This window comes from Microcebus murinus, chromosome 16 (assembly GCF_040939455.1).
Source record: "Microcebus murinus isolate Inina chromosome 16, M.murinus_Inina_mat1.0, whole genome shotgun sequence".
In the NCBI taxonomy this organism is placed as follows: domain Eukaryota; kingdom Metazoa; phylum Chordata; class Mammalia; order Primates; family Cheirogaleidae; genus Microcebus; species Microcebus murinus.
The window spans coordinates 72,422,770-72,446,774 of record NC_134119.1 but is presented as its reverse complement, the minus strand read 5'-3'; the positions used below and the strand labels follow the sequence as shown (position 1 = coordinate 72,446,774).

Here is a 24,005-nt window from a genome sequence, read left to right as displayed (position 1 = left end):
GCAGGTCGCGGCCCCTCCCGCCTCCTCCCCGACATGGCGCAGGGCTCAGAGACACCTGAGACGCTGCTACCAAAGTCCAAAGGGCATCGGTTGCTCCTCCAAAGCACCCGAGCAGACCGCGTTGTCCAGCCAGCCCCTGGGCCTCCCTGGGGTGCCCAGCACAAAAGTGCAGACAACCCCCGGACTCGCAATATCAGTTTGAGGATGTTCCTGCCACTCTAAGGACCCGCAGGCCAGCTGGGCCTTCAGGCAGGACAGAGAGCCCCGGAATCCGACGTGGAGAGCTGCGTGGACGTCCCCATCAGGAGGCGGTCCCGGCAGCCCCAGGGCCTCAGGGAAGACACCAGGCTGGGCCCCCGCGGCACAGCGGGGCACGTCCCCGTCCCCGGCAGGCGACTTAGCGATGCCTGCGCCAGACTGCTGCGGCCGCCCTGCTGCCGGGTTCCTGGAGGGCTTCCTGGAAGCAGCGTCCACACCAAGCCCCTGGAAGGCCCAGGCGACGGAGGAGCCGGTCAGGCAGGGGCCGAGGACGGTGACGGGCGGGGAGGAGCGTGTCAGGCAGGGGCCGAGGACGGTGACAGGCCGGGCGGGAAGGAGCCGGTCAGGCGGGGGCCCAGGACAGTGACGGGCCTGGCCGGGGAGGAGCGAGTCAGGCAGTGGCCCAGGTGGTGGGCCGGGCGGAGAGGAGCCTGTCAGGCAGGGGCAGAGGACGGTGACGGTGACGGGCCGGGGCGGGAAGGGGCCGGTCAGGCAGGGGCAGGGGCCGAGGACAGTGACGGGCCTGGCGGGGGAGGAGCGCGTCAGGCAGGGGCAGAGGAGACGGGCTGGGTAAGGGGTAGGGTGACAGTTAGGGCACAATTCACAATCGCAAAGATGTGGAAGCGACCCGAGTGCCCATCCATCCAGGAGTGCATTAGTAACATGTGGCGCGTGGACACCACGGAGTGCCATTCGGCTGTGAGGAGCAGCGGTGAGGGGGCGCCTCTCGTGTTCTCCTGGCCAGAGCTGGAACCCGTTCCAGTAGGCCAGGTGTCCCAAGAACGGACACACGAGCACCACGTGTGCGCGCTCACCGGCAAATTGGTACGAACGGATGGACACCTAAGTGGACAGCGAGGAATCACCTTCATCGGGTGGGTGTCGGGCGGGCGTGGGGAGGGGGTGGGCATACACATCCATTAGGGAGGGGGTGGGTGCGCACCGACTGGGGGATGGGCGCACTTGAAGCTCTGACCCGAGGGGGGAGGCGGGGAAAGAGCAATGCACCCGACCTGAACATTGGTACCCCCACAATACGCTGGGGGAGAATGAGAAATAAATAAGGAGACAGGGGGGAGGGGGGCACGGGCAACACATGTCACCTCAATACTTGTACTCCCATCATCTGCTAGAAAGGAGAGAGAAAAGAAAATGCAATCATAGAGATAAGAGACACTTTCTAAGAACATGAATCCGAAAAGAAAAGTAAAAGGAGGCCTGTCGAGCAGGTCTGGGTGTGACTCCGGATCCCCCAACCTCCAGTGCCACCACCAGAGATTCCTACGTGTAGCCCATAGAACCCCAAAAGCAACGGGACGAGTTCTGGTCACATACTCGCTCAAAGTGACATCCTGGAATCCTTCCGGAACTCCCTCCCCTCTCAGACTCTCCAGGTTTCCTCCAGCGTGTCGTTTCCCACAGACCAGACCTTTGGACTGAGACCGGACAGTCCAGATGGCACGCATGCTGCCCCGTGGCGGCGGTGTCCCGGCTTGGGACAAGAGGAGGCCCCACGGTGCGGGCTGGGGCGGCAGGCACCGCGGCGGGCGCTGAGGGTGGGGGTGATCCGCCGGACCGCCGCCCCGCCGCGCTCCCGGCAAGGGGACAGAGCAACAGGCAAAAAAAAAAAAAAAAAAAAAAAAAAGCCTAGGGCACCCGGGATTCCCAGGCGGTCTCCCATCCAAGTACTAACCAGGCCCGACGCTGCTTAGCTTCGGAGATCAGACGAGATGGGGCGCGTTCGGGGTGGTGTGGCCCTAGACCGCGGAGGGCGCCCCTGCCCCGCTCAAGAGGCCAGCCTCACCGCGCTTCCCCGCGATAGCGCTGACCCGCGCCGGGCCTGTGCAGTTGGCCGGCCCGGTCGGGCGGACTCCGGAGGACTGAGGTGAGGGACGGGGCGGGGCGGGGTGGGGTGGGGGCTGTCTACACACACACACACACACACACACACACACACACACAAACACACACACACAGACACGATGCGCCTCCACGGCTGGACCCGCCAAGGTGGAGACCTTCCAGCCCCCCTCCTCTCCTCACCTCGCCTCCTTCACCTACCCGCCCCCACCCCCAGCGCGCCGCCGCTGACTGCGCACGCGCGCTCACCCTTTGACCCCAGCCAGGGGCCGCCCTCCCGCACAACCCCTGTCAGCTGCGCCCCCGCCCTGTGGGTGGGCTGCCGCCTATTCCCCAGGGCCAGGGCTGGGGCACAGCGCATGGGGGAGGGGAGCGAGTGTAGGGGCGTCTCTCGGGATGTGTCCCATGGCTGGGGTGGGGCGGGGTGGTTTGGGGGGCGCTGAAGAAATCAGTCCCCTCCATCTCCTACCTCTGGAAAACCCCCAAGCCCTTGGAGAACTGCCGGCACCGCTCCCGTGGGGGCCGGGACCCTGCTCCGTGTCCTCCTGTGGCCCAGTCCAAGGGGCCTGGGCCTGGCCCGGGGCTGGATTGGACCCCAACCACCCTCGGGTGTGGACTTGCTAAAAGCCGGCGATTAGATATTGGATTCGAGCTTCCTTGAGGTCATTTCACTAATGAGTGCACCGGAAAGAGTTTCCTAATCCATCTGTGAGGGTGGCAACTGAAAGAGAATTTGAAAGCTGACAGAATAGGCGAGGAAAGGCATAGGAGATTTCCACACCCAGTAAGGCAGACTTTCCCGACATGGAAGAAAGAAACGAGCAAACAGAGACACCGGTAGCCCGCCCGGATCAGAGTCGGCTCCTTAGAGAAAGCACCCTGACCAGGTTCACCCGTGGGTGGGTGGCGAGCCAGTGGCATTCAGAAGCGCGAGGCCCGCAGTCTGTGCAGAAGACACCTGCACTCGGGTGTGTGTGGCGGCACGATTCCCAAGCAGCTCCAAATGGTAATCCAAAGAGAAGCCAGGGAGTTCCCAAGGCCCCAGGTGTCCTCAGCCCACGACTGGCTGCTGTGGGAATGCGAAGCCCGGCTCCTTGTCTCAGAGCGGGACAACCAGGAGGTGTGACGTACACCCCGGGGTTCCCAGGAGGATCAGGCTGAAGCTGGTACTTGGCCTGAAAATGTCCCCTCGCATGGGCACCCCCTTCCGCTTCCGGCTCCTCTGCTCCCGGTGCCCCTCCATCCAGGGGCCAGACTTTAAGAAGTCACCCGCAGGAGAATCCTGGTCCCAAAGGAGCCTTCTGGGGGACCCGTGCTGAGAGAGGTTGTGGGCATGGCCCGCTGGGGCTCTGCCCGGCCCAGGGCTGGGAGATGCCACCTCCCAGCTCCGGGTCCCTGCAGGAAGCGTTGGCAAGCACAGGGCCAGTCCCCCAAAGGCCCAGGTGCAGGGAGCCCAGGCCAAGCAGCCTGTGGAAGAAGCCACATGCCGTGCCACCCCGGGAACACGACTGCAGGTCGCGGCCCCTCCCGCCTCCTCCCCGACATGGCGCAGGGCTCAGAGACACCTGAGACGCTGCTACCAAAGTCCAAAGGGCATCGGTTGCTCCTCCAAAGCACCCGAGCAGACCGCGTTGTCCAGCCAGCCCCTGGGCCTCCCTGGGGTGCCCAGCACAAAAGTGCAGACAACCCCCGGACTCGCAATATCAGTTTGAGGATGTTCCTGCCACTCTAAGGACCCGCAGGCCAGCTGGGCCTTCAGGCAGGACAGAGAGCCCCGGAATCCGACGTGGAGAGCTGCGTGGACGTCCCCATCAGGAGGCGGTCCCGGCAGCCCCAGGGCCTCAGGGAAGACACCAGGCTGGGCCCCCGCGGCACAGCGGGGCACGTCCCCGTCCCCGGCAGGCGACTTAGCGATGCCTGCGCCAGACTGCTGCGGCCGCCCTGCTGCCGGGTTCCTGGAGGGCTTCCTGGAAGCAGCGTCCACACCAAGCCCCTGGAAGGCCCAGGCGACGGAGGAGCCGGTCAGGCAGGGGCCGAGGACGGTGACGGGCGGGGAGGAGCGTGTCAGGCAGGGGCCGAGGACGGTGACAGGCCGGGCGGGAAGGAGCCGGTCAGGCGGGGGCCCAGGACAGTGACGGGCCTGGCCGGGGAGGAGCGAGTCAGGCAGTGGCCCAGGTGGTGGGCCGGGCGGAGAGGAGCCTGTCAGGCAGGGGCAGAGGACGGTGACGGTGACGGGCCGGGGCGGGAAGGGGCCGGTCAGGCAGGGGCAGGGGCCGAGGACAGTGACGGGCCTGGCGGGGGAGGAGCGCGTCAGGCAGGGGCAGAGGAGACGGGCTGGGTAAGGGGTAGGGTGACAGTTAGGGCACAATTCACAATCGCAAAGATGTGGAAGCGACCCGAGTGCCCATCCATCCAGGAGTGCATTAGTAACATGTGGCGCGTGGACACCACGGAGTGCCATTCGGCTGTGAGGAGCAGCGGTGAGGGGGCGCCTCTCGTGTTCTCCTGGCCAGAGCTGGAACCCGTTCCAGTAGGCCAGGTGTCCCAAGAACGGACACACGAGCACCACGTGTGCGCGCTCACCGGCAAATTGGTACGAACGGATGGACACCTAAGTGGACAGCGAGGAATCACCTTCATCGGGTGGGTGTCGGGCGGGCGTGGGGAGGGGGTGGGCATACACATCCATTAGGGAGGGGGTGGGTGCGCACCGACTGGGGGATGGGCGCACTTGAAGCTCTGACCCGAGGGGGGAGGCGGGGAAAGAGCAATGCACCCGACCTGAACATTGGTACCCCCACAATACGCTGGGGGAGAATGAGAAATAAATAAGGAGACAGGGGGGAGGGGGGCACGGGCAACACATGTCACCTCAATACTTGTACTCCCATCATCTGCTAGAAAGGAGAGAGAAAAGAAAATGCAATCATAGAGATAAGAGACACTTTCTAAGAACATGAATCCGAAAAGAAAAGTAAAAGGAGGCCTGTCGAGCAGGTCTGGGTGTGACTCCGGATCCCCCAACCTCCAGTGCCACCACCAGAGATTCCTACGTGTAGCCCATAGAACCCCAAAAGCAACGGGACGAGTTCTGGTCACATACTCGCTCAAAGTGACATCCTGGAATCCTTCCGGAACTCCCTCCCCTCTCAGACTCTCCAGGTTTCCTCCAGCGTGTCGTTTCCCACAGACCAGACCTTTGGACTGAGACCGGACAGTCCAGATGGCACGCATGCTGCCCCGTGGCGGCGGTGTCCCGGCTTGGGACAAGAGGAGGCCCCACGGTGCGGGCTGGGGCGGCAGGCACCGCGGCGGGCGCTGAGGGTGGGGGTGATCCGCCGGACCGCCGCCCCGCCGCGCTCCCGGCAAGGGGACAGAGCAACAGGCAAAAAAAAAAAAAAAAAAAAAAAAAAGCCTAGGGCACCCGGGATTCCCAGGCGGTCTCCCATCCAAGTACTAACCAGGCCCGACGCTGCTTAGCTTCGGAGATCAGACGAGATGGGGCGCGTTCGGGGTGGTGTGGCCCTAGACCGCGGAGGGCGCCCCTGCCCCGCTCAAGAGGCCAGCCTCACCGCGCTTCCCCGCGATAGCGCTGACCCGCGCCGGGCCTGTGCAGTTGGCCGGCCCGGTCGGGCGGACTCCGGAGGACTGAGGTGAGGGACGGGGCGGGGCGGGGTGGGGTGGGGGCTGTCTACACACACACACACACACACACACACACACACACACAAACACACACACACAGACACGATGCGCCTCCACGGCTGGACCCGCCAAGGTGGAGACCTTCCAGCCCCCCTCCTCTCCTCACCTCGCCTCCTTCACCTACCCGCCCCCACCCCCAGCGCGCCGCCGCTGACTGCGCACGCGCGCTCACCCTTTGACCCCAGCCAGGGGCCGCCCTCCCGCACAACCCCTGTCAGCTGCGCCCCCGCCCTGTGGGTGGGCTGCCGCCTATTCCCCAGGGCCAGGGCTGGGGCACAGCGCATGGGGGAGGGGAGCGAGTGTAGGGGCGTCTCTCGGGATGTGTCCCATGGCTGGGGTGGGGCGGGGTGGTTTGGGGGGCGCTGAAGAAATCAGTCCCCTCCATCTCCTACCTCTGGAAAACCCCCAAGCCCTTGGAGAACTGCCGGCACCGCTCCCGTGGGGGCCGGGACCCTGCTCCGTGTCCTCCTGTGGCCCAGTCCAAGGGGCCTGGGCCTGGCCCGGGGCTGGATTGGACCCCAACCACCCTCGGGTGTGGACTTGCTAAAAGCCGGCGATTAGATATTGGATTCCAGCTTCCTTGAGGTCATTTCACTAATGAGTGCACCGGAAAGAGTTTCCTAATCCATCTGTGAGGGTGGCAACTGAAAGAGAATTTGAAAGCTGACAGAATAGGCGAGGAAAGGCATAGGAGATTTCCACACCCAGTAAGGCAGACTTTCCCGACATGGAAGAAAGAAACGAGCAAACAGAGACACCGGTAGCCCGCCCGGATCAGAGTCGGCTCCTTAGAGAAAGCACCCTGACCAGGTTCACCCGTGGGTGGGTGGCGAGCCAGTGGCATTCAGAAGCGCGAGGCCCGCAGTCTGTGCAGAAGACACCTGCACTCGGGTGTGTGTGGCGGCACGATTCCCAAGCAGCTCCAAATGGTAATCCAAAGAGAAGCCAGGGAGTTCCCAAGGCCCCAGGTGTCCTCAGCCCACGACTGGCTGCTGTGGGAATGCGAAGCCCGGCTCCTTGTCTCAGAGCGGGACAACCAGGAGGTGTGACGTACACCCCGGGGTTCCCAGGAGGATCAGGCTGAAGCTGGTACTTGGCCTGAAAATGTCCCCTCGCATGGGCACCCCCTTCCGCTTCCGGCTCCTCTGCTCCCGGTGCCCCTCCATCCAGGGGCCAGACTTTAAGAAGTCACCCGCAGGAGAATCCTGGTCCCAAAGGAGCCTTCTGGGGGACCCGTGCTGAGAGAGGTTGTGGGCATGGCCCGCTGGGGCTCTGCCCGGCCCAGGGCTGGGAGATGCCACCTCCCAGCTCCGGGTCCCTGCAGGAAGCGTTGGCAAGCACAGGGCCAGTCCCCCAAAGGCCCAGGTGCAGGGAGCCCAGGCCAAGCAGCCTGTGGAAGAAGCCACATGCCGTGCCACCCCGGGAACACGACTGCAGGTCGCGGCCCCTCCCGCCTCCTCCCCGACATGGCGCAGGGCTCAGAGACACCTGAGACGCTGCTACCAAAGTCCAAAGGGCATCGGTTGCTCCTCCAAAGCACCCGAGCAGACCGCGTTGTCCAGCCAGCCCCTGGGCCTCCCTGGGGTGCCCAGCACAAAAGTGCAGACAACCCCCGGACTCGCAATATCAGTTTGAGGATGTTCCTGCCACTCTAAGGACCCGCAGGCCAGCTGGGCCTTCAGGCAGGACAGAGAGCCCCGGAATCCGACGTGGAGAGCTGCGTGGACGTCCCCATCAGGAGGCGGTCCCCACCTCCGAGGCTCTCCCCTTGCGGGGAGCGGCAGCCCCAGGGCCTCAGGGAAGACACCAGGCTGGGCCCCCGCGGCACAGCGGGGCACGTCCCCGTCCCCGGCAGGCGACTTAGCGATGCCTGCGCCAGACTGCTGCGGCCGCCCTGCTGCCGGGTTCCTGGAGGGCTTCCTGGAAGCAGCGTCCACACCAAGCCCCTGGAAGGCCCAGGCGACGGAGGAGCCGGTCAGGCAGGGGCCGAGGACGGTGACGGGCGGGGAGGAGCGTGTCAGGCAGGGGCCCAGGACGGTGACAGGCCGGGCGGGAAGGAGCCGGTCAGGCGGGGGCCCAGGACAGTGACGGGCCTGGCCGGGGAGGAGCGAGTCAGGCAGTGGCCCAGGTGGTGGGCCGGGCGGAGAGGAGCCTGTCAGGCAGGGGCAGAGGACGGTGACGGGCCGGGGCGGGAAGGGGCCGGTCAGGCAGGGGCAGGGGCCGAGGACAGTGACGGGCCTGGCGGGGGAGGAGCGCGTCAGGCAGGGGCAGAGGAGACGGGCTGGGTAAGGGGTAGGGTGACAGTTAGGGCACAATTCACAATCGCAAAGATGTGGAAGCGACCCGAGTGCCCATCCATCCAGGAGTGCATTAGTAACATGTGGCGCGTGGACACCACGGAGTGCCATTCGGCTGTGAGGAGCAGCGGTGAGGGGGCGCCTCTCGTGTTCTCCTGGCCAGAGCTGGAACCCGTTCCAGTAGGCCAGGTGTCCCAAGAACGGACACACGAGCACCACGTGCGCGCGCTCACCGGCAAATTGGTAGGAACGGATGGACACCTAAGTGGACAGCGAGGAATCACCTTCATCGGGTGGGTGTCGGGCGGGCGTGGGGAGGGGGTGGGCATACACATCCATTAGGGAGGGGGTGGGTGCGCACCCACTGGGGGATGGGCGCACTTGAAGCTCTGACCCGAGGGGGGAGGCGGGGAAAGAGCAATGCACCCGACCTGAACATTGGTACCCCCACAATACGCTGGGAGAGAATGAGAAATAAATAAGGAGACAGGGGGGAGGGGGGCACGGGCAACACATGTCACCTCAATACTTGTACTCCCATCATCTGCTAGAAAGGAGAGAGAAAAGAAAATGCAATCATAGAGATAAGAGACACTTTCTAAGAACATGAATCCGAAAAGAAAAGTAAAAGGAGGCCTGTCGAGCAGGTCTGGGTGTGACTCCGGATCCCCCAACCTCCAGTGCCACCACCAGAGATTCCTACGTGTAGCCCATAGAACCCCAAAAGCAACGGGACGAGTTCTGGTCACATACTCGCTCAAAGTGACATCCTGGAATCCTTCCGGAACTCCCTCCCCTCTCAGACTCTCCAGGTTTCCTCCAGCGTGTCGTTTCCCACAGACCAGACCTTTGGACTGAGACCGGACAGTCCAGATGGCACGCATGCTGCCCCGTGGCGGCGGTGTCCCGGCTTGGGACAAGAGGAGGCCCCACGGTGCGGGCTGGGGCGGCAGGCACCGCGGCGGGCGCTGAGGGTGGGGGTGATCCGCCGGACCGCCGCCCCGCCGCGCTCCCGGCAAGGGGACAGAGCAACAGGCAAAAAAAAAAAAAAAGCCTAGGGCACCCGGGATTCCCAGGCGGTCTCCCATCCAAGTACTAACCAGGCCCGACGCTGCTTAGCTTCGGAGATCAGACGAGATGGGGCGCGTTCGGGGTGGTGTGGCCCTAGACCGCGGAGGGCGCCCCTGCCCCGCTCAAGAGGCCAGCCTCACCGCGCTTCCCCGCGATAGCGCTGACCCGCGCCGGGCCTGTGCAGTTGGCCGGCCCGGTCGGGCGGACTCCGGAGGACTGAGGTGAGGGACGGGGCGGGGCGGGGTGGGGTGGGGGCTGTCTACACACACACACACACACACACACACACACACACACAAACACACACACACAGACACGATGCGCCTCCACGGCTGGACCCGCCAAGGTGGAGACCTTCCAGCCCCCCTCCTCTCCTCACCTCGCCTCCTTCACCTACCCGCCCCCACCCCCAGCGCGCCGCCGCTGACTGCGCACGCGCGCTCACCCTTTGACCCCAGCCAGGGGCCGCCCTCCCGCACAACCCCTGTCAGCTGCGCCCCCGCCCTGTGGGTGGGCTGCCGCCTATTCCCCAGGGCCAGGGCTGGGGCACAGCGCATGGGGGAGGGGAGCGAGTGTAGGGGCGTCTCTCGGGATGTGTCCCATGGCTGGGGTGGGGCGGGGTGGTTTGGGGGGCGCTGAAGAAATCAGTCCCCTCCATCTCCTACCTCTGGAAAACCCCCAAGCCCTTGGAGAACTGCCGGCACCGCTCCCGTGGGGGCCGGGACCCTGCTCCGTGTCCTCCTGTGGCCCAGTCCAAGGGGCCTGGGCCTGGCCCGGGGCTGGATTGGACCCCAACCACCCTCGGGTGTGGACTTGCTAAAAGCCGGCGATTAGATATTGGATTCGAGCTTCCTTGAGGTCATTTCACTAATGAGTGCACCGGAAAGAGTTTCCTAATCCATCTGTGAGGGTGGCAACTGAAAGAGAATTTGAAAGCTGACAGAATAGGCGAGGAAAGGCATAGGAGATTTCCACACCCAGTAAGGCAGACTTTCCCGACATGGAAGAAAGAAACGAGCAAACAGAGACACCGGTAGCCCGCCCGGATCAGAGTCGGCTCCTTAGAGAAAGCACCCTGACCAGGTTCACCCGTGGGTGGGTGGCGAGCCAGTGGCATTCAGAAGCGCGAGGCCCGCAGTCTGTGCAGAAGACACCTGCACTCGGGTGTGTGTGGCGGCACGATTCCCAAGCAGCTCCAAATGGTAATCCAAAGAGAAGCCAGGGAGTTCCCAAGGCCCCAGGTGTCCTCAGCCCACGACTGGCTGCTGTGGGAATGCGAAGCCCGGCTCCTTGTCTCAGAGCGGGACAACCAGGAGGTGTGACGTACACCCCGGGGTTCCCAGGAGGATCAGGCTGAAGCTGGTACTTGGCCTGAAAATGTCCCCTCGCATGGGCACCCCCTTCCGCTTCCGGCTCCTCTGCTCCCGGTGCCCCTCCATCCAGGGGCCAGACTTTAAGAAGTCACCCGCAGGAGAATCCTGGTCCCAAAGGAGCCTTCTGGGGGACCCGTGCTGAGAGAGGTTGTGGGCATGGCCCGCTGGGGCTCTGCCCGGCCCAGGGCTGGGAGATGCCACCTCCCAGCTCCGGGTCCCTGCAGGAAGCGTTGGCAAGCACAGGGCCAGTCCCCCAAAGGCCCAGGTGCAGGGAGCCCAGGCCAAGCAGCCTGTGGAAGAAGCCACATGCCGTGCCACCCCGGGAACACGACTGCAGGTCGCGGCCCCTCCCGCCTCCTCCCCGACATGGCGCAGGGCTCAGAGACACCTGAGACGCTGCTACCAAAGTCCAAAGGGCATCGGTTGCTCCTCCAAAGCACCCGAGCAGACCGCGTTGTCCAGCCAGCCCCTGGGCCTCCCTGGGGTGCCCAGCACAAAAGTGCAGACAACCCCCGGACTCGCAATATCAGTTTGAGGATGTTCCTGCCACTCTAAGGACCCGCAGGCCAGCTGGGCCTTCAGGCAGGACAGAGAGCCCCGGAATCCGACGTGGAGAGCTGCGTGGACGTCCCCATCAGGAGGCGGTCCCCACCTCCGAGGCTCTCCCCTTGCGGGGAGCGGCAGCCCCAGGGCCTCAGGGAAGACACCAGGCTGGGCCCCCGCGGCACAGCGGGGCACGTCCCCGTCCCCGGCAGGCGACTTAGCGATGCCTGCGCCAGACTGCTGCGGCCGCCCTGCTGCCGGGTTCCTGGAGGGCTTCCTGGAAGCAGCGTCCACACCAAGCCCCTGGAAGGCCCAGGCGACGGAGGAGCCGGTCAGGCAGGGGCCGAGGACGGTGACGGGCGGGGAGGAGCGTGTCAGGCAGGGGCCCAGGACGGTGACAGGCCGGGCGGGAAGGAGCCGGTCAGGCGGGGGCCCAGGACAGTGACGGGCCTGGCCGGGGAGGAGCGAGTCAGGCAGTGGCCCAGGTGGTGGGCCGGGCGGAGAGGAGCCTGTCAGGCAGGGGCAGAGGACGGTGACGGTGACGGGCCGGGGCGGGAAGCGGCCGGTCAGGCAGGGGCAGGGGCCGAGGACAGTGACGGGCTTGGCGGGGGAGGAGCGCGTCAGGCAGGGGCAGAGGAGACGGGCTGGGTAAGGGGTAGGGTGACAGGGCACAATTCACAATCGCAAAGATGTGGAAGCGACCCGAGTGCCCATCCATCCAGGAGTGCATTAATAACATGCGGCGCGTGGACACCACGGAGTGCCATTCGGCTGTGAGGAGCAGCGGTGAGAGGGCGCCTCTCGTGTTCTCCTGGCCAGAGCTGGAACCCGTTCCAGTAGGCCAGGTGTCCCAAGAACGGACACACGAGCACCACGTGCGCGCGCTCACCGGCAAATTGGTACGAACGGATGGACACCTAAGTGGACAGCGAGGAATCACCTTCATCGGGTGGGTGTCGGGCGGGCGTGGGGAGGGGGTGGGCATACACATCCATTAGGGAGGGGGTGGGTGCGCACCCACTGGGGGATGGGCGCACTTGAAGCTCTGACCCGAGGGGGGAGGCGGGGAAAGAGCAATGCACCCGACCTGAACATTGGTACCCCCACAATACGCTGGGAGAAAATGAGAAATAAATAAGGAGACAGGGGGGAGGGGGGCACGGGCAACACATGTCACCTCAATACTTGTACTCCCATCATCTGCTTGAAAAGAGAGAGAAGAGAAAATGCAATCATAGAGATAAGAGACACTTTCTAAGAAAATGAATCCGAAAAGAAAAGTAAAAGGAGGCCTGTCGAGCAGGTCTGGGTGTGACTCCGGATCCCCCAACCTCCAGTGCCACCACCAGAGATTCCTACGTGTAGCCCATAGAACCACAAAAGCAACGGGACGAGTTCTGGTCACATACTCGCTCAAAGTGACATCCTGGAATCCTTCCGGAACTCCCTCCCCTCTCAGACTCTCGAGGTTTCCTCCAGCGTGTCGGTTCCCACAGACCAGACCTTTGGTCTGAGACCTGACAGTCCAGATGGCACGCATGCTGCCCCGTGGCGGAGGTGTCCCGGCTTGGGACAAGAGGAGGCCCCACGGTGCGGGCTGGGGCGGCAGGCACCGCGGCGGGCGCTGAGGGTGGGGGTGATCCGCCGGACGGCCGCCCCGCCGCGCTCCCGGCAAGGGGACAGAGCAACAGGCAAAAAAAAAAAAAGCCTAGGGCACCCGGGATTCCCAGGCGGTCTTCCATCCAAGTACTAACCAGGCCCGACGCTGCTTAGCTTCTGAGAGCAGACGAGATGGGGCGCGTTCGGGGTGGTGTGGCCGTAGACCGCGGAGGGCGCCCCTGCCCCGCTCAAGAGGCCAGCCTCACCGCGCTTCCCCGCGATAGCGCTGACCCGCGCCGGGCCTGTGGAGTTCGCCGGCCCGGTCGGGCGGACTCCGGAGGACTGAGGTGAGGGACGGGGCGGGGCGGGGTGGGGTGGGGGGCTGTCTACACACACACACACACACACACACACACACACACACACACAGACACGATGCGCCTCCACGGCTGGACCCGCCAAGGTGGAGACCTTCCAGCCCCCCTCCTCTCCTCACCTCGCCTCCTTCACCTACCCGCCCCCACCCCCAGCGCGCGGCCGCTGACTGCGCACGCGCGCTCACCCTTTGACCCCAGCCAGGGGCCGCCCTCCCGCACAACCCCTGTCAGCTGCGCCCCCGCCCTGTGGGTGGGCTGCCGCCAATTCCCCAGGGCCAGGGCTGGGGCACAGCGCATGGGGGAGGGGAGCGAGTGTAGGGGCGTCTCTCGGGATGTGTCCCATGGCGGCTGGGGTGGGGCGGGGTGGTTTGGGGGGCGCTGAAGAAATCAGTCCCCTCCATCTCCTACCTCTGGAAAACCCCCAAGCCCTTGGAGAACTGCCGGCACCGCTCCCGTGGGGGCCGGGACCCTGCTCTGTGTCCTCCTGTGGCCCAGTCCAAGGGGCCTGGGCCTGGCCCGGGGCTGGATTGGACCCCAACCACCCTCGGGTGTGGACTTGCTAAAAGCCGGCGATTAGATATTGGATTCGAGCTTCCTTGAGGTCATTTCACTAATGAATGCACCGAAAAGAGTTTCCTAATCCATCTGTGAGGGTGGCAACTGAAAGAGAATTTGAAAGCTGACAGAATAGGCGAGGAAAGGCATAGGAGATTTCCACACCCAGTAAGGAAGACTTTCCCGAAATGGAAGAAAGAAACGAGCAAACAGAGACACCGGTAGCCCGCCCGGATCAGAGTCTGCTCCTTAGAGAAAGCACCCTGACCAGGTTCACCCGTGGGTGGGTGGCGAGCCAGTGGCATTCAGAAGCGCGAGGCCCGCAGTCTGTGCAGAAGACACCTGCACTCGGGTGTGTGTGGCGGCAGGATTCCCAAGCAGCTCCAAATGGTAAACCAAAGAGAAGCCAGGGAGTTCCCAAGGCCCCAGGTGTCCTCAGCCCACGACTGGCTGCTGTGGGAATGCGAAGCCCGGCTCCTTGTCTCAGAGCGGGACAACCAGGAGGTGTGACGTACACCCCGGGGTTCCCAGGAGGATCAGGCTGAAGCTGGTACTTGGCCTGAAAATGTCCCCTCGCATGGGCACCCCCTTCCGCTTCCGGCTCCTCTACTCCCGGTGCCCCTCCATCCAGGGGCCAGACTTTAAGAAGTCACCCGCAGGAGAATCCTGGTCCCAAAGGAGCCTTCTGGGGGACCCGTGCTGAGAGAGGTTGTGGGCATGGCCCGCTGGGGCTCTGCCCGGCCCAGGGCTGGGAGATGCCACCTCCCAGCTCCGGGTCCCTGCAGGAAGCGTTGGCAAGCACAGGGCCAGTCCCCCAAAGGCCCAGGTGCAGGGAGCCCAGGCCAAGCAGCCTGTGGAAGAAGCCACATGCCGTGCCACCCCGGGAACACGACTGCAGGTCGCGGCCCCTCCGGCCTCCTCCCCGACATGGCGCAGGGCTCAGAGACACCTGAGACGCTGCTACCAAAGTCCAAAGGGCATCGGTTGCTCCTCCAAAGCACCCGAGCAGACCGCGTTGTCCAGCCAGCCCCTGGGCCTCCCTGGGGTGCCCAGCACAAAAGTGCAGACAACCACCGGACTCGCAATATCAGTTTGAGGATGTTTCTGCCACTCTAAGGACCCGCAGGCCAGCTGGGCCTTCAGGCAGGACAGAGAGCCCCGGAATCCGACGTGGAGAGCTGTGTGGACGTCCCCATCAGGAGGCGGTCCCCACCTCCGAGGCTCTCCCCTTGCGGGGAGCGGCAGCCCCAGGGCCTCAGGGAAGACACCAGGCTGGGCCCCCGCGTCCCCGTCCCCGGCAGGCGACTTAGCGATGCCTGCGCCAGACTGCTGCGGCCGCCCTGCTGCCGGGTTCCTGGAGGGCTTCCTGGAAGCAGCGTCCACACCAAGCCCCTGGAAGGCCCAGGCGACGGAGGAGCCGGTCAGGCAGGGGCCGAGGACGGTGACGGGCGGGGAGGAGCGTGTCAGGCAGGGGCCGAGGACGGTGACAGGCCGGGCGGGAAGGAGCCGGTCAGGCGGGGGCCCAGGACAGTGACGGGCCTGGCCGGGGAGGAGCGAGTCAGGCAGTGGCCCAGGTGGTGGGCCGGGCGGAGAGGAGCCTGTCAGGCAGGGGCAGAGGACGGTGACGGTGACGGGCCGGGGCGGGAAGGGGCCGGTCAGGCAGGGGCAGGGGCCGAGGACAGTGACGGGCCTGGCGGGGGAGGAGCGCGTCAGGCAGGGGCAGAGGAGACGGGCTGGGTAAGGGGTAGGGTGACAGTTAGGGCACAATTCACAATCGCAAAGATGTGGAAGCGACCCGAGTGCCCATCCATCCAGGAGTGCATTAGTAACATGTGGCGCGTGGACACCACGGAGTGCCATTCGGCTGTGAGGAGCAGCGGTGAGGGGGCGCCTCTCGTGTTCTCCTGGCCAGAGCTGGAACCCGTTCCAGTAGGCCAGGTGTCCCAAGAACGGACACACGAGCACCACGTGTGCGCGCTCACCGGCAAATTGGTACGAACGGATGGACACCTAAGTGGACAGCGAGGAATCACCTTCATCGGGTGGGTGTCGGGCGGGCGTGGGGAGGGGGTGGGCATACACATCCATTAGGGAGGGGGTGGGTGCGCACCGACTGGGGGATGGGCGCACTTGAAGCTCTGACCCGAGGGGGGAGGCGGGGAAAGAGCAATGCACCCGACCTGAACATTGGTACCCCCACAATACGCTGGGGGAGAATGAGAAATAAATAAGGAGACAGGGGGGAGGGGGGCACGGGCAACACATGTCACCTCAATACTTGTACTCCCATCATCTGCTAGAAAGGAGAGAGAAAAGAAAATGCAATCATAGAGATAAGAGACACTTTCTAAGAACATGAATCCGAAAAGAAAAGTAAAAGGAGGCCTGTCGAGCAGGTCTGGGTGTGACTCCGGATCCCCCAACCTCCAGTGCCACCACCAGAGATTCCTACGTGTAGCCCATAGAACCCCAAAAGCAACGGGACGAGTTCTGGTCACATACTCGCTCAAAGTGACATCCTGGAATCCTTCCGGAACTCCCTCCCCTCTCAGACTCTCCAGGTTTCCTCCAGCGTGTCGTTTCCCACAGACCAGACCTTTGGACTGAGACCGGACAGTCCAGATGGCACGCATGCTGCCCCGTGGCGGCGGTGTCCCGGCTTGGGACAAGAGGAGGCCCCACGGTGCGGGCTGGGGCGGCAGGCACCGCGGCGGGCGCTGAGGGTGGGGGTGATCCGCCGGACCGCCGCCCCGCCGCGCTCCCGGCAAGGGGACAGAGCAACAGGCAAAAAAAAAAAAAAAAAAAAAAAAAAGCCTAGGGCACCCGGGATTCCCAGGCGGTCTCCCATCCAAGTACTAACCAGGCCCGACGCTGCTTAGCTTCGGAGATCAGACGAGATGGGGCGCGTTCGGGGTGGTGTGGCCCTAGACCGCGGAGGGCGCCCCTGCCCCGCTCAAGAGGCCAGCCTCACCGCGCTTCCCCGCGATAGCGCTGACCCGCGCCGGGCCTGTGCAGTTGGCCGGCCCGGTCGGGCGGACTCCGGAGGACTGAGGTGAGGGACGGGGCGGGGCGGGGTGGGGTGGGGGCTGTCTACACACACACACACACACACACACACACACACACACACACACAAACACACACACACAGACACGATGCGCCTCCACGGCTGGACCCGCCAAGGTGGAGACCTTCCAGCCCCCCTCCTCTCCTCACCTCGCCTCCTTCACCTACCCGCCCCCACCCCCAGCGCGCCGCCGCTGACTGCGCACGCGCGCTCACCCTTTGACCCCAGCCAGGGGCCGCCCTCCCGCACAACCCCTGTCAGCTGCGCCCCCGCCCTGTGGGTGGGCTGCCGCCTATTCCCCAGGGCCAGGGCTGGGGCACAGCGCATGGGGGAGGGGAGCGAGTGTAGGGGCGTCTCTCGGGATGTGTCCCATGGCTGGGGTGGGGCGGGGTGGTTTGGGGGGCGCTGAAGAAATCAGTCCCCTCCATCTCCTACCTCTGGAAAACCCCCAAGCCCTTGGAGAACTGCCGGCACCGCTCCCGTGGGGGCCGGGACCCTGCTCCGTGTCCTCCTGTGGCCCAGTCCAAGGGGCCTGGGCCTGGCCCGGGGCTGGATTGGACCCCAACCACCCTCGGGTGTGGACTTGCTAAAAGCCGGCGATTAGATATTGGATTCCAGCTTCCTTGAGGTCATTTCACTAATGAGTGCACCGGAAAGAGTTTCCTAATCCATCTGTGAGGGTGGCAACTGAAAGAGAATTTGAAAGCTGACAGAATAGGCGAGGAAAGGCATAGGAGATTTCCACACCCAGTAAGGCAGACTTTCCCGACATGGAAGAAAGAAACGAGCAAACAGAGACACCGGTAGCCCGCCCGGATCAGAGTCGGCTCCTTAGAGAAAGCACCCTGACCAGGTTCACCCGTGGGTGGGTGGCGAGCCAGTGGCATTCAGAAGCGCGAGGCCCGCAGTCTGTGCAGAAGACACCTGCACTCGGGTGTGTGTGGCGGCACGATTCCCAAGCAGCTCCAAATGGTAATCCAAAGAGAAGCCAGGGAGTTCCCAAGGCCCCAGGTGTCCTCAGCCCACGACTGGCTGCTGTGGGAATGCGAAGCCCGGCTCCTTGTCTCAGAGCGGGACAACCAGGAGGTGTGACGTACACCCCGGGGTTCCCAGGAGGATCAGGCTGAAGCTGGTACTTGGCCTGAAAATGTCCCCTCGCATGGGCACCCCCTTCCGCTTCCGGCTCCTCTGCTCCCGGTGCCCCTCCATCCAGGGGCCAGACTTTAAGAAGTCACCCGCAGGAGAATCCTGGTCCCAAAGGAGCCTTCTGGGGGACCCGTGCTGAGAGAGGTTGTGGGCATGGCCCGCTGGGGCTCTGCCCGGCCCAGGGCTGGGAGATGCCACCTCCCAGCTCCGGGTCCCTGCAGGAAGCGTTGGCAAGCACAGGGCCAGTCCCCCAAAGGCCCAGGTGCAGGGAGCCCAGGCCAAGCAGCCTGTGGAAGAAGCCACATGCCGTGCCACCCCGGGAACACGACTGCAGGTCGCGGCCCCTCCCGCCTCCTCCCCGACATGGCGCAGGGCTCAGAGACACCTGAGACGCTGCTACCAAAGTCCAAAGGGCATCGGTTGCTCCTCCAAAGCACCCGAGCAGACCGCGTTGTCCAGCCAGCCCCTGGGCCTCCCTGGGGTGCCCAGCACAAAAGTGCAGACAACCCCCGGACTCGCAATATCAGTTTGAGGATGTTCCTGCCACTCTAAGGACCCGCAGGCCAGCTGGGCCTTCAGGCAGGACAGAGAGCCCCGGAATCCGACGTGGAGAGCTGCGTGGACGTCCCCATCAGGAGGCGGTCCCCACCTCCGAGGCTCTCCCCTTGCGGGGAGCGGCAGCCCCAGGGCCTCAGGGAAGACACCAGGCTGGGCCCCCGCGGCACAGCGGGGCACGTCCCCGTCCCCGGCAGGCGACTTAGCGATGCCTGCGCCAGACTGCTGCGGCCGCCCTGCTGCCGGGTTCCTGGAGGGCTTCCTGGAAGCAGCGTCCACACCAAGCCCCTGGAAGGCCCAGGCGACGGAGGAGCCGGTCAGGCAGGGGCCGAGGACGGTGACGGGCGGGGAGGAGCGTGTCAGGCAGGGGCCCAGGACGGTGACAGGCCGGGCGGGAAGGAGCCGGTCAGGCGGGGGCCCAGGACAGTGACGGGCCTGGCCGGGGAGGAGCGAGTCAGGCAGTGGCCCAGGTGGTGGGCCGGGCGGAGAGGAGCCTGTCAGGCAGGGGCAGAGGACGGTGACGGGCCGGGGCGGGAAGGGGCCGGTCAGGCAGGGGCAGGGGCCGAGGACAGTGACGGGCCTGGCGGGGGAGGAGCGCGTCAGGCAGGGGCAGAGGAGACGGGCTGGGTAAGGGGTAGGGTGACAGTTAGGGCACAATTCACAATCGCAAAGATGTGGAAGCGACCCGAGTGCCCATCCATCCAGGAGTGCATTAGTAACATGTGGCGCGTGGACACCACGGAGTGCCATTCGGCTGTGAGGAGCAGCGGTGAGGGGGCGCCTCTCGTGTTCTCCTGGCCAGAGCTGGAACCCGTTCCAGTAGGCCAGGTGTCCCAAGAACGGACACACGAGCACCACGTGCGCGCGCTCACCGGCAAATTGGTAGGAACGGATGGACACCTAAGTGGACAGCGAGGAATCACCTTCATCGGGTGGGTGTCGGGCGGGCGTGGGGAGGGGGTGGGCATACACATCCATTAGGGAGGGGGTGGGTGCGCACCCACTGGGGGATGGGCGCACTTGAAGCTCTGACCCGAGGGGGGAGGCGGGGAAAGAGCAATGCACCCGACCTGAACATTGGTACCCCCACAATACGCTGGGAGAGAATGAGAAATAAATAAGGAGACAGGGGGGAGGGGGGCACGGGCAACACATGTCACCTCAATACTTGTACTCCCATCATCTGCTAGAAAGGAGAGAGAAAAGAAAATGCAATCATAGAGATAAGAGACACTTTCTAAGAACATGAATCCGAAAAGAAAAGTAAAAGGAGGCCTGTCGAGCAGGTCTGGGTGTGACTCCGGATCCCCCAACCTCCAGTGCCACCACCAGAGATTCCTACGTGTAGCCCATAGAACCCCAAAAGCAACGGGACGAGTTCTGGTCACATACTCGCTCAAAGTGACATCCTGGAATCCTTCCGGAACTCCCTCCCCTCTCAGACTCTCCAGGTTTCCTCCAGCGTGTCGTTTCCCACAGACCAGACCTTTGGACTGAGACCGGACAGTCCAGATGGCACGCATGCTGCCCCGTGGCGACGGTGTCCCGGCTTGGGACAAGAGGAGGCCCCACGGTGCGGGCTGGGGCGGCAGGCACCGCGGCGGGCGCTGAGGGTGGGGGTGATCCGCCGGACCGCCGCCCCGCCGCGCTCCCGGCAAGGGGACAGAGCAACAGGCAAAAAAAAAAAAAAAAAAAAAAAAAAAAAAGCCTAGGACACCCGGGATTCCCAGGCGGTCTCCCATCCAAGTACTAACCAGGCCCGACGCTGCTTAGCTTCGGAGATCAGACGAGATGGGGCGCGTTCGGGGTGGTGTGGCCCTAGACCGCGGAGGGCGCCCCTGCCCCGCTCAAGAGGCCAGCCTCACCGCGCTTCCCCGCGATAGCGCTGACCCGCGCCGGGCCTGTGCAGTTGGCCGGCCCGGTCGGGCGGACTCCGGAGGACTGAGGTGAGGGACGGGGCGGGGCGGGGTGGGGTGGGGGCTGTCTACACACACACACACACACACACACACACACACACACAAACACACACACACAGACACGATGCGCCTCCACGGCTGGACCCGCCAAGGTGGAGACCTTCCAGCCCCCCTCCTCTCCTCACCTCGCCTCCTTCACCTACCCGCCCCCACCCCCAGCGCGCCGCCGCTGACTGCGCACGCGCGCTCACCCTTTGACCCCAGCCAGGGGCCGCCCTCCCGCACAACCCCTGTCAGCTGCGCCCCCGCCCTGTGGGTGGGCTGCCGCCTATTCCCCAGGGCCAGGGCTGGGGCACAGCGCATGGGGGAGGGGAGCGAGTGTAGGGGCGTCTCTCGGGATGTGTCCCATGGCTGGGGTGGGGCGGGGTGGTTTGGGGGGCGCTGAAGAAATCAGTCCCCTCCATCTCCTACCTCTGGAAAACCCCCAAGCCCTTGGAGAACTGCCGGCACCGCTCCCGTGGGGGCCGGGACCCTGCTCCGTGTCCTCCTGTGGCCCAGTCCAAGGGGCCTGGGCCTGGCCCGGGGCTGGATTGGACCCCAACCACCCTCGGGTGTGGACTTGCTAAAAGCCGGCGATTAGATATTGGATTCGAGCTTCCTTGAGGTCATTTCACTAATGAGTGCACCGGAAAGAGTTTCCTAATCCATCTGTGAGGGTGGCAACTGAAAGAGAATTTGAAAGCTGACAGAATAGGCGAGGAAAGGCATAGGAGATTTCCACACCCAGTAAGGCAGACTTTCCCGACATGGAAGAAAGAAACGAGCAAACAGAGACACCGGTAGCCCGCCCGGATCAGAGTCGGCTCCTTAGAGAAAGCACCCTGACCAGGTTCACCCGTGGGTGGGTGGCGAGCCAGTGGCATTCAGAAGCGCGAGGCCCGCAGTCTGTGCAGAAGACACCTGCACTCGGGTGTGTGTGGCGGCACGATTCCCAAGCAGCTCCAAATGGTAATCCAAAGAGAAGCCAGGGAGTTCCCAAGGCCCCAGGTGTCCTCAGCCCACGACTGGCTGCTGTGGGAATGCGAAGCCCGGCTCCTTGTCTCAGAGCGGGACAACCAGGAGGTGTGACGTACACCCCGGGGTTCCCAGGAGGATCAGGCTGAAGCTGGTACTTGGCCTGAAAATGTCCCCTCGCATGGGCACCCCCTTCCGCTTCCGGCTCCTCTGCTCCCGGTGCCCCTCCATCCAGGGGCCAGACTTTAAGAAGTCACCCGCAGGAGAATCCTGGTCCCAAAGGAGCCTTCTGGGGGACCCGTGCTGAGAGAGGTTGTGGGCATGGCCCGCTGGGGCTCTGCCCGGCCCAGGGCTGGGAGATGCCACCTCCCAGCTCCGGGTCCCTGCAGGAAGCGTTGGCAAGCACAGGGCCAGTCCCCCAAAGGCCCAGGTGCAGGGAGCCCAGGCCAAGCAGCCTGTGGAAGAAGCCACATGCCGTGCCACCCCGGGAACACGACTGCAGGTCGCGGCCCCTCCGGCCTCCTCCCCGACATGGCGCAGGGCTCAGAGACACCTGAGACGCTGCTACCAAAGTCCAAAGGGCATCGGTTGCTCCTCCAAAGCACCCGAGCAGACCGCGTTGTCCAGCCAGCCCCTGGGCCTCCCTGGGGTGCCCAGCACAAAAGTGCAGACAACCACCGGACTCGCAATATCAGTTTGAGGATGTTTCTGCCACTCTAAGGACCCGCAGGCCAGCTGGGCCTTCAGGCAGGACAGAGAGCCCCGGAATCCGACGTGGAGAGCTGTGTGGACGTCCCCATCAGGAGGCGGTCCCCACCTCCGAGGCTCTCCCCTTGCGGGGAGCGGCAGCCCCAGGGCCTCAGGGAAGACACCAGGCTGGGCCCCCGCGTCCCCGTCCCCGGCAGGCGACTTAGCGATGCCTGCGCCAGACTGCTGCGGCCGCCCTGCTGCCGGGTTCCTGGAGGGCTTCCTGGAAGCAGCGTCCACACCAAGCCCCTGGAAGGCCCAGGCGACGGAGGAGCCGGTCAGGCAGGGGCCGAGGACGGTGACGGGCGGGGAGGAGCGTGTCAGGCAGGGGCCGAGGACGGTGACAGGCCGGGCGGGAAGGAGCCGGTCAGGCAGGGGCCCAGGACAGTGACGGGCCTGGCCGGGGAGGAGCGAGTCAGGCAGTGGCCCAGGTGGTGGGCCGGGCGGGGAGGAGCCTGTCAGGCAGGGGCAGCGGACGGTGACGGTGACGGTGACGGGCCGGGGCGGGAAGGGGCCGGTCAGGCAGGGGCAGGGGCCGAGGACAGTGACGGGCCTGGCGGGGGAGGAGCGCGTCAGGCAGGGGCAGAGGAGACGGGCTGGGTAAGGGGTAGGGTGACAGTTAGGGCACAATTCACAATCGCAAAGATGTGGAAGCGATCCGAGTGCCCATCCATCCAGGAGTGCATTAATAACATGCGGCGCGTGGACACCACGGAGTGCCATTCGGCTGTGAGGAGCAGCGGTGAGAGGGCGCCTCTCGTGTTCTCCTGGCCAGAGCTGGAACCCGTTCCAGTAGGCCAGGTGTCCCAAGAACGGACACACGAGCACCACGTGCGCGCGCTCACCGGCAAATTGGTACGAACGGATGGACACCTAAGTGGACAGCGAGGAATCACCTTCATCGGGTGGGTGTCGGGCGGGCGTGGGGAGGGGGTGGGCATACACATCCATTAGGGAGGGGGTGGGTGTGCACCCACTGGGGGATGGGCGCACTTGAAGCTCTGACCCGAGGGGGGAGGCGGGGAAAGAGCAATGCACCCGACCTGAACATTGGTACCCCCACAATACGCTGGGAGAGAATGAGAAATAAATAAGGAGACAGGGGGGAGGGGGGCACGGGCAACACATGTCACCTCAATACTTGTACTCCCATCATCTGCTAGAAAGGAGAGAGAAAAGAAAATGCAATCATAGAGATAAGAGACACTTTCTAAGAACATGAATCCGAAAAGAAAAGTAAAAGGAGGCCTGTCGAGCAGGTCTGGGTGTGACTCCGGATCCCCCAACCTCCAGTGCCACCACCAGAGATTCCTACGTGTAGCCCATAGAACCCCAAAAGCAACGGGACGAGTTCTGGTCACATACTCGCTCAAAGTGACATCCTGGAATCCTTCCGGAACTCCCTCCCCTCTCAGACTCTCGAGGTTTCCTCCAGCGTGTCGGTTCCCACAGACCAGACCTTTGGTCTGAGACCTGACAGTCCAGATGGCACGCATGCTGCCCCGTGGCGGCGGTGTCCCGGCTTGGGACAAGAGGAGGCCCCACGGTGCGGGCTGGGGCGGCAGGCACCGCGGCGGGCGCTGAGGGTGGGGGTGATCCGCCGGACGGCCACCCCGCCGCGCTCCCAGCAAGGGGACAGAGCAACAGGCAAAAAAAAAAAAAAAAAAAGCCTAGGGCACCGGGGATTCCCAGGCGGTCTCCCATCCAAGTACTAACCAGGCCCGACGCTGCTTAGCTTCTGAGATCAGACGAGATGGGGCGCGTTCGGGGTGGTGTGGCCCTAGACCGCGGAGGGCGCCCCTGCCCCGCTCAAGAGGCCAGCCTCACCGCGCTTCCCCGCGATAGCGCTGACCCGCGCCGGGCCTGTGCAGTTGGCCGGCCCGGTCGGGCGGACTCCGGAGGACTGAGGTGAGGGACGG

General features: G+C 64.4%; 7 pseudogenes; all 7 read right to left on the bottom strand.

The window, feature by feature from the left end:
- Positions 1-1,902: 1,902 nt before the first annotated feature.
- LOC142861365 (uncharacterized) lies at positions 1,903-2,021 on the bottom strand (annotated as a pseudogene).
- Positions 2,022-5,530: 3,509 nt separating this feature from the next.
- Positions 5,531-5,649, bottom strand: LOC142861364 (uncharacterized; annotated as a pseudogene).
- A 3,522-nt stretch (positions 5,650-9,171) lies between these two features.
- On the bottom strand, positions 9,172-9,290 carry LOC142861362 (uncharacterized; annotated as a pseudogene).
- Positions 9,291-12,812: 3,522 nt separating this feature from the next.
- On the bottom strand, positions 12,813-12,931 carry LOC142861394 (uncharacterized; annotated as a pseudogene).
- A 3,518-nt stretch (positions 12,932-16,449) lies between these two features.
- On the bottom strand, positions 16,450-16,568 carry LOC142861361 (uncharacterized; annotated as a pseudogene).
- A 3,543-nt stretch (positions 16,569-20,111) lies between these two features.
- LOC142861373 (uncharacterized) lies at positions 20,112-20,230 on the bottom strand (annotated as a pseudogene).
- A 3,523-nt stretch (positions 20,231-23,753) lies between these two features.
- On the bottom strand, positions 23,754-23,872 carry LOC142861360 (uncharacterized; annotated as a pseudogene).
- Between the last annotated feature and the right edge of the window lie 133 nt (positions 23,873-24,005).